General features: G+C 39.5%; 1 pseudogene; it reads left to right on the top strand.

The window, feature by feature from the left end:
- The first annotated feature begins 543 nt into the window (after positions 1-543).
- LOC148927528 (epi-neemfruitin B 7-O-acetyltransferse L7AT-like) lies at positions 544-7,652 on the top strand (annotated as a pseudogene).
- Positions 7,653-9,379: the final 1,727 nt, after the last annotated feature.

The raw sequence follows: 9,379 nt of genomic DNA, 5'->3' as shown, positions 1-9,379 counted from the left end.
AGGAACTTAATATAAATAGGAGAATAAAGGAGACAAAATAATCACAATTTTACTTCTTGTAATTTTCGAAATTTTCGAAAATCTCCAGCTGTGGAGAATTTCGAATTCTTCTCCTATTCCCAAAAGAATTTCTTTTGTCTTCTTTATTTAAGTCCTAGTATTCTAGTAAGATCAGCCCACACTGATATTGGAATACAGTTCGGGAACCAGAGAGAAGATCCGAGGTCTAGTATTGTAGATCATCACGTGGAGCAGGCGCGAGCAATCGACGATTCTTTGGAGAATCAAATCGGTAACTCTAAACCGTAGAATTCATGTTTTAGGATTTACTTTCTATAAGCATGAATTATTTGCGTTCTGCAATTATCTGTTTAACATGTGAATTGATTAATCGCATAATCGATCAAATAGATCCGTGTCTGATTTATTTGTTTTGTACAAGTTTTCCGCTGTGCAAGGGAAACCAAAGTCCAGCAATTGGTATCAGAGCCAATTTTTGGCTCTGATTATTTGGATTAATTTCATGTTATGTGAATTGTTTGAATGCATGATGATGATGAGAGCACGTTCGACGAGAATGTGCAGCCGGCGCTCACGCCGGTGCTGCACATTGCCGAACGCGTTAGTCTCAACATCAGAAGATGAATGACGTTTTAATTGAGGAATTTTCGCGTGCGTCAATAAAGCTGGGAGCTGTTAGTTGGATTGGAATTATTTATCCAACATAATTGAAAATCATTACGTGAATTCCTTTTGTCATCTCATGAATTGAAACTAATTTTTCAATGCGTAATCATTACGTGGATTGAAATTGTTATTGTTTCATGAATGTCCTATGTATTATCAATTGGGAATTTCAGCGTATGAAATTAGTTTCGTCCAATTACGTAATATTGGGAGCCTTCCTCGTTCACGGGCAGCAGCAAGGCGGCGGCGAAGTCGACGTCGCACAAGCGACGACGCAGCAGCAGCGCCAGAGGCGTCGCAACAGCAAACAGCAACACCGGAGCAGCTGCGAGACGGCAGCAGCGATGTCGGAGATGTCGCAGCAGCAGCAGCAACGGTGGTTTCGCGAGGCAGCAGCACCGCTGACGCCGGAGACGCTTCAGCAGCTCCAGCGCAGCGACGTCGACGCAGCAGCGTCGGAGACGTCAGGCTCGGCGAGCTCGCGAGACGAGTGGGAGCCCGCAGCGGCTGCGGTTCAGTGGGAGTACGACGACGCAAGATTAGGGTTTCCCTATGCGTGATGTCGTTTTGTCTCGTCTCACGACTTCGCTTTCCAAATTTTGATTAGGATTTCCAAATCCTTGGATTCAATTTCGGAAATAATTCAAGATTAATTTGCAAATAAGATTTGAAATATCTTTTGTGGATTTTATATATTATATGAGATTTAATTATGAATTAAATCATGGATTAATTAGATTCTTTCCTTATTTAATGGATTTATATGGATTTTATTCCTAGATGAATCCTAGTTATATTTGGAAAATGACAATCTAATTTTTATCTATATCCTATGGATTAATGTGGATTTATCCCTAGACAAATCCTAGTTGGATTTAGATAATGATAATATTATTTTATTCTTGTCTTATGAGTTTATATGAATTTATTCATAGATAAATTCTAGATGGATTTGGATAGTGATAATATAATATTTTGTTCTTATCTTATAGATTTATATGGATTAATTCCTAGATAAATCTTGGATATATTTGAATAATTATAATATAATATTATCTTATTCTATGGATTTACATGGATTTATTCCAATATAAATCCTAGATGAATTAGGATAAACATTTATATTAATTTATTTTATCCTAAGGGTTTGAATAGATTTAATTCTATTTAGACAAATCTTAGATGGATCAAAATAAGTATTAATTCAAGTTATCCTTATCTTTTGGATTTATGTCCTAGATAGATTAGGATGTTAATGATCTATAAGAAATCTTTATTTAATTGGATTTAGATAAATTTATTTATCTAAGAAATCCTAAGTAATGCTTGATATATTCTGAATGTCTATTCTAAATAAAATTGAGATTTGTATAAATCTTGATTGATTGGATTTTATTTTCATCTTATGGATTGTGATGGAACTGTTTCTATCTAGTAATATCCTAGTACGATTTAAATGATGATATCCTAGATCCCTGTCTGGGCCCAAAAGGAACTTAATATAAATAGGAGAATAAAGGAGACAAAATAATCACAATTTTACTTCTTGTAATTTTTGAAATTTTCGAAAATCTCCAGATGTGGAGAATTTCGAATTCTTCTCCTATTCCCAAAAGAATTTCTTTTGTCTTCTTTATTTAAGTCTTAGTATTCTAGTAAGATCAGCCCACACTGATATTGGAATACAGTTCGGGAACCAGAGAGAAGATCCGAGGTCTAGTATTGAAGATCATCACGTGGAGCAGGCGCGAGCAATCGACGATTCTTTGGAGAATCAAATCGGTAACTCTAAACCGTAGAATTCATGTTTTAGGATTTACTTTCTATAAGCATGAATTATTTGCGTTCTAGCATGCAATTATCTGTTTAACATGTGAATTGATTAATCGCATAATCGGTCAAATAGATCCGTGTCTGATTTATTTGTTTTGTACAAGTTTTCCGCTGTGCAAGGGGAACCAAAGCCCAGCAAGTGAACACTATCGCCCTCGACCCCAGTAAGTATGGTCGGAATTTTTCAAATGAATATACCACAGCCAACATCTCCTTCTCGGTGGTGTCATGGATCTTCTGGGCCTGGTTGAGAGTCTTTGAGGCATAGAAGATGATAAAATTTTTCCCTTCGATCCTCTGACCTAAGACTGCTCCTATTGCGAAGTCACTTGCATCGCACATTACCTCGAAGGGGTAATTCCAATTGGGCAAGCGAATTATTGGAGCCGTGACCAATCGATCCTTAAGTAGCTGGAAGGCTTCCTTACACTTATCCTCAAACTCAAACTCCACGTCGTTCTGGAGAAGTCTTGTCAAGGGCTGGGCAATATTTGCGAAATCCTTAATAAACCTTCGGTAAAATCCAGCATGACCCAAGAATCCTCGAATTTCCTTCTGATTCATGGGATGTGGGAGTTTAGAGATCACATCCACCTTCGCTTGATCTACCTCGATGCCCCTTTCCGACAGAACAAGCCCCAGTACTATTCCCTCCTTGACCATAAAGTGGCATTTCTCATAGTTTAGCACCAGGTTCTTCTTCCTGCATCTCTCCAAAACAACATCCAGGTGCCTCAGGCAAGTCTCGAAGGAATCTCCATATACGGTGAAATCATCCAAAAAAATTTCTATGCAATCCTCCAGTAAATCTGAGAAAATGCTCATCATGCATCGCTGAAATGTCCCAGGTGCGTTGCATAGACCAAACGGCAACGGCGCCATTTGAAGAGAGCTATGATTAGATGCAGTGCAAAGGTGATATCTCTCAATCTAACAAGTCCAGAGGATTCAACTAGTTCACAAAGGCTAGAAGACCATGAATCTATCAGACGGGGGTCGTTGGGTGCACTCTACTTTCTTCAAAATCCTCAACCCACTATACTACAACTAGTACAGGGAAGCAAAGGATGTTTTGGGGACTCTACTTTCTTCGAAACTGCATTTGGAATGTTTTCGGGAGGGGTTGGCTGCTGCCACGCAGTTTGTGGGTCGAGTACTAAACTACTGGGTCTGAGAGACTTAAACTACTTTACTCTTCCTACTGGGTCCAAAAAACGAGAACGTACGGAACATGCATGACTTTGAGAAATGAAATATTGAAAGTTTTAAAACAACGGGAGTTAACGGACTAGACAGACTTTCCTAATTAGACAAACAAAAGAGAGACAAACAGTGAGGACCAATTTCCTTAAACGACCAGGGTCTGGAAAAACTGCATAAAAGCAAAAGGACATGCAGAAAGTACTGACAAAAGCAGATCTGATTCTAACTACCAACAAACTTCATCTTCTTCGGGAAGAAAACGAGAATAGCAGATAAAACAGAGCATTAAACACCATGAAAAACAGAGCATACTTCAGATCTAAACTTAAAACAAGAAATTAAAGCCAAAACTATTAGATCTGTACTACTAGAGCTAGCAGATGCAGAAATAGAAAATAAATGGCCATAATCATGTAGAATATAAACAGCAAACACCAGATCTACCAAACTCCAACTCAAATCCACTGTGATTCAACAGATCCAAAATCTCCATATGTAAATCCACAGCCTCCAACAACAAACCAACAGATCTCAGCTCCAAACATCCAACAATCAACAATAATGAAAGTTAAAAGCAACACAACAACATCAACTCAACAGGATCCAACATAAACTTCCGTAATAACGAGAATTAGGTTTGAATCCAGTAGATCAAAGCCAGAAACCAAAGTTACGAAACTAAAAACCAACAAGTACTTAAAACGAAAAGCAAACTAAACAAAGCAAAGTAAATATTATTTACCCCATCAAGGCGGTGTTACACGACAACAAAACGATGAGAACCACCACGATAGCCGGAAATCACCCCATCTCCAAGTGCGCAGCAAGTGAAATGAGTATTTGAAGTGTGAAAAACAAGAATGAAACAAGGAGCCTCCAAAAGTGAGCTAAGAGAGTGTGTGTAGAAGTGATATCTTATTCCTTAAGGTTGAGCTCTTTATATAGGTGAGGCTCTGATCCCTAGGGCATCCTTTTGGTGAATTGACGCTTGTGCCCCTTGAATAAGATGCTTTAATAATCTGTTTTTTGCCTCATTCTGCTCCTATCGCCAGCTTTCTGATTCTCCCAGGTCCGGACGACGACATCTGAATTCCACTTCAATTTCATCTCTTTTGCATCTGCCAGGTCAAGTAACAACAACTCCTAGGTCTGGCAGATTTATTACGCACCTGAACTCGGAAACATAGATTAGCGCCCCAAAAGTACAAAATTTTAACCAAAAACAAATGCATGAAACGAGCCTTATCAAAAGTCATTTGATCATATCCCAATAAATTAGTTTCCCTAATTTAGAGCTTAGAAAACTTAGGCCAAGTGATAAGGCCAATTTCATGCATCGGTTATGGGGGTAAATTCAATCATTTCTTGGGTCTAACACATGTTTTAAGCCAGGTGTGTAGAGAAATCGCCAAGCGGAGGAAAAGGAAGAGAAAAATTGCCTGGCGGGAGAAAAGAAGTAGAAATGAGCAAAAGAGCACAAATTTACTAGAAGGAGGAAGCTTCAAAGAGGAAGGGCAAATTAGAAAATTCAAGGAAGGATCTAGAAGCCAACCGTCTATAAATACTGGAAGTGCACATCAATTGCACATTACTCTCTTCATGCTCCAGCTCTTAGTTCTAGTTCACTTCGTTATAATTTTTCTACATACACATTGCACCATAGGGTAAATTCTGGGAGGTTCGTGGCTTGCTAGCTAGTTTGAGTTTGTGTACCATCGTCCTCACGTAGGGCGAAGAAACAATCACTTTTAATTTCTGTTTTTGTTGCTTTTGTGCCAAGTCTTCACTGTTCGAAGCTCGATGATCGTTGAATCATTGTTGAATTCTGGATAATTTAGCTATGGAAGTTTATTTTCTGTTTTCGTTTCCTATTTATGTTGATTGCTATTGCTTATTTACCTGGGATGCTTTTCGTACTTGATCTGTTTGGTTGAAGCGGAATTGTGGTTTGCTTGTAGTTGATCGGGGTAAATCTGTTGAATCGGAGTAGTTGGTGATGGAATTCGTTATTGTTGGTTTTGGATGGCTTGGATCCAAAGTGGATTAAGCAACTGGAGTTTGGATCTGTGGAAATTCTGCATGGAGATGATGTTTAGCTTCTGTTTCTTCGTTTGCCTAGTCTAGTAATTGCAGATCTGTTTTATTTTCCGGTTAATCGTAGTTTTTAACATCCGGTCTAGCATGCTCTGTTTTAGTCTGGTTTATTGTTCTGTTTTCTGCATGTTTGTGTTTAGATTGTTGAAAGAGATGAAGATCGTTGTTAGTTAGAGTCAGATTTTCGTTGTTGCATCTTTTCATTCGTACTATTTCTGTTTTGGGAAAATGGTCCCCACTGCATGCGTTCTCTTGTCTAGCTGTTTTAGGAAATCATTTCACTAGGTCTAGTAAACTTTAGTTGTTCTATTTCATTCTCTGTCTGATATTTGTTTCATCATGAATGTCTGCATCATGTTTCCCGTTTCCTAGGTCTAGCTGTTAGATTAGTTTATTTGTATTTCCAGAGACTAGTAGTTAAAGTTCTCAACCCAAGTTTGAGTGGCAGCAGCCAACCCATTTCCATGTCTTCTTAACTCTTACTCGCATCATATTCCTCTCTGTGGGGTCGACCCTTTGCTTCTCTATACTAATTGTAAAGTGTAGTGGGTTGAGGTATTTTTATTGATAGAAGGCTGAAGGTGAGTCCGACGACCATGTTCATCTCGGTATCGAGATCCCAGACCTCGTAATCAAGTGAATTCCTTTGACACGAGAATTATGAATTAATTGAAATGTACTATGCTCTCATCCTTGACCATCACCAAACAGTGGACTAAGGGGGAGAAGCAGCAGAAAGCAACAAACATCAAAACAGAGAAACAAAACAAACTTCTCACACTTAGACCATGCAATGGCCTAAGTTGGAGAAGAAACACTCACAGAAACTTCTCATTTAGACGAAGCATTGGGTTAAGTGGGAAAAAACATCAAACACAAAAAACAGATAAAGGATGTTTAAACAAAAACAAAGAAAATGAAAAGAATACAAACTTCTCACACTTAGACCATGCAATGGCCTAAGTTGGAGAAGAAACACTCACAGAAACTTCTCATTTAGACGAAGCATTGGGTTAAGTGGGAAAAAACATCAAACACAAAAAACAGATAAAGGATGTTTAAACAAAAACAAAGAAAATGAAAAGAATACAAAATTACTAAAAGTAAAATTACTTGTCACTGGGGGGTTAATTCTGTGCTATATATCCGAATACTTAAGCTCTGGGAAGTTTGTGTTGAGAAGGTACGTTTTCGATGCCTCTACCCTATCCACTCTTAAGGCTCAATCAAGTAGCTTTAGGGTCTCGCGAGAGAATGTGGTGACTGCTGTGATATGGCAATGCTTCATGGAGGCTGTGACAGAAGAGTCCGCCGGGAAGGACATGAATCCTATTTTGATGACTCAAGCGGTCAACCTGCGGAGAAAGGCGACGCCACCGTTTCCAGATGATAGTTTTGGTAATTTAGTGTGGTCTACCAAGAGCTTGTGGAGCAACCCTAATGAAAAGGACTTGATGGAGTTGTTGAGGGACGTGAAAAAGGGGATAGCAAAGATAGATGGTGAGTTTGTGAGACGATTGGGGAACGATGGTGTGTCTGATTTTCTAGAGGAGTTGAGGAATGAGATGCCTCAAGAAGCTACTTTACTTGGTTTTACTAGTTGGGCAAATATTGGTCTTTCCGAAATTGATTTTGGTGGGGGAAAACCTGTGTAGATGTCAGGCCACATTCCGCAATCCTCTGAAAGTGTTAAAGAAGGTAATTCTGTGATCTTATTGGATTCAAAATCCGGAGGAATAGAAGCATGGACGATTCTTGAAGTAAAATATGTCGCAGGGTTTGAGAAAAATGATCATATTCGAAAATATGCTCATATTAACCCTAGTGTCATTTGAAATGTTTGTACCATGAATAAGTTACGCTATGAGATTGTATGTCCAATAGGGATAAATAATATTGTTACTTTAATGCCATGTTTGTTTGATAGGAATGTAAAATTAGCAGACCACAGCGGAGTTTGGATGACATGGTCCATGATCTGGTAAATTCACAGCAGTTCATGCAAGGTAACCTACACTCCAACAATGACATGGTGCACAAGTTACAAGATGCTCAGTCTGAACATAAAGCCGCCATGGACATGATGGCAAAAAAACTTTCCCAGATCGTAGTTTCCTTGAATGAGATGCGAGGGAATGAAGGCAAACTTCTTGCTACCATCAAACCGCCAGACCGAGCAAACATTAGTTAAATCACCTTGAGATCTGGGCGGGGTTAAGAAGGGCCGACGTTGGAAACTGATGAGGAAGTGCCTATGCAAGCTAAAGAAGGGAAACAGTGTCAGAAACAGCAAGAGGAAGGCGCTGGACCGAGGGAGATCATTGTTCAGAGAGACCTCCAAAAGGAAGATTTAGGGGGATCTCTACCTCGATCAAGGGACCCATTCTTCCTAGACCCCGAACCTGAGGAAGTAAGTAAGGAAGGAAACAAGGGAGCTGATGAAACCCAGGCTGGGACTTCCACAAATGCAGTAAAGCGGGTAAAACCATTTCCATACCGTAGGGAGGCGAAGAAGAAAAAGGATGATACAGAGGATCTCATGGAGATTTTCAGCAAGTTGGAAATCAACTTGCCATTCTTGCAAGCCTTGAAAATGCCCGCCTTCAGTAAGTTCATCAAGGAGTTTATTGCAGGGAAAACCAAGCTAGATGGGAAGATTGTGATTGGAGAAACTGTGTCTCCTGTGATACAGAAAAGAAGGATGCCCTCGAAATGCACCGACCCAGGTATGTTCACATTACCCATCTCTTTAGGGGATATCAAAGTTGAGCATGCCATGTGTGATCTAGGGGCGTCAATAAATGTTTTGCCACTTTCGATCTATAAGAAGTTAACTGGGGTAAGAATGGTTGCTACCAAGGTAGTGATCCAGCTAGCAGATAGAACTTGCATTTGCCCTGAAGGAGTATTGGAAAATATTATAGTCAAAGTGCATGAATTTCTATATCCTGCTGATTTTTACGTGATCAAGATGAATGATAATGAGTCTACTGAGTCTAGTGGGGTACTTTTAGGGAGGCCATTTTTGCGTACGGCTAAGACCATTATCGATGTGTTTGATGGAACAATTTGCTTGGACTATAATGGGGAAAAATATACCTTTAGCATAGATGAAGGGATGAAATGGCCTTTAGATGTTGAGAATCTCTACGCTATTGATGTTATTAACCCTTTAGTCCAAGAATATCTTGAGACAGAATTGATACAGGAACAAATCGACAACTCGGAGTTGAGCCATTCGATTGACAAAGAAGTTGTGGGATGGTGTGCAGCAGTGAACACAGAAGAATTGACAGATGAAGAGCTCACAGAGGCCATTATGGTATTCTGCAGAAGCCCGGAATCAGCTAGGTCAAAGGGATCAGCTTATGTGGCCAGCTTGGAAAAATCTCCTAGGCCGGGGAAAGAGACTTTACCGGAAATTTCAGACAAAAATCCCTTGCCCCAGGAGGCGAATGGAACGAAAAAAGAGCTGAAAACACTTCCACCAGGCCTTAAGTACGCTTACTTGGAGGAGGACGACACATTTCCAGTAATAGTCAACAACAACTTGACCAAGGAA

This window comes from Salvia hispanica, chromosome 4, assembly GCF_029641045.1.
Source record: "Salvia hispanica isolate PSC_SH4W2 chromosome 4, Shi_PSC_v1, whole genome shotgun sequence".
In the NCBI taxonomy this organism is placed as follows: domain Eukaryota; kingdom Viridiplantae; phylum Streptophyta; class Magnoliopsida; order Lamiales; family Lamiaceae; genus Salvia; species Salvia hispanica.
The sequence above is the reverse complement of the archived record's forward strand: the minus strand, read 5'-3'. Positions and strand labels throughout refer to the sequence as shown.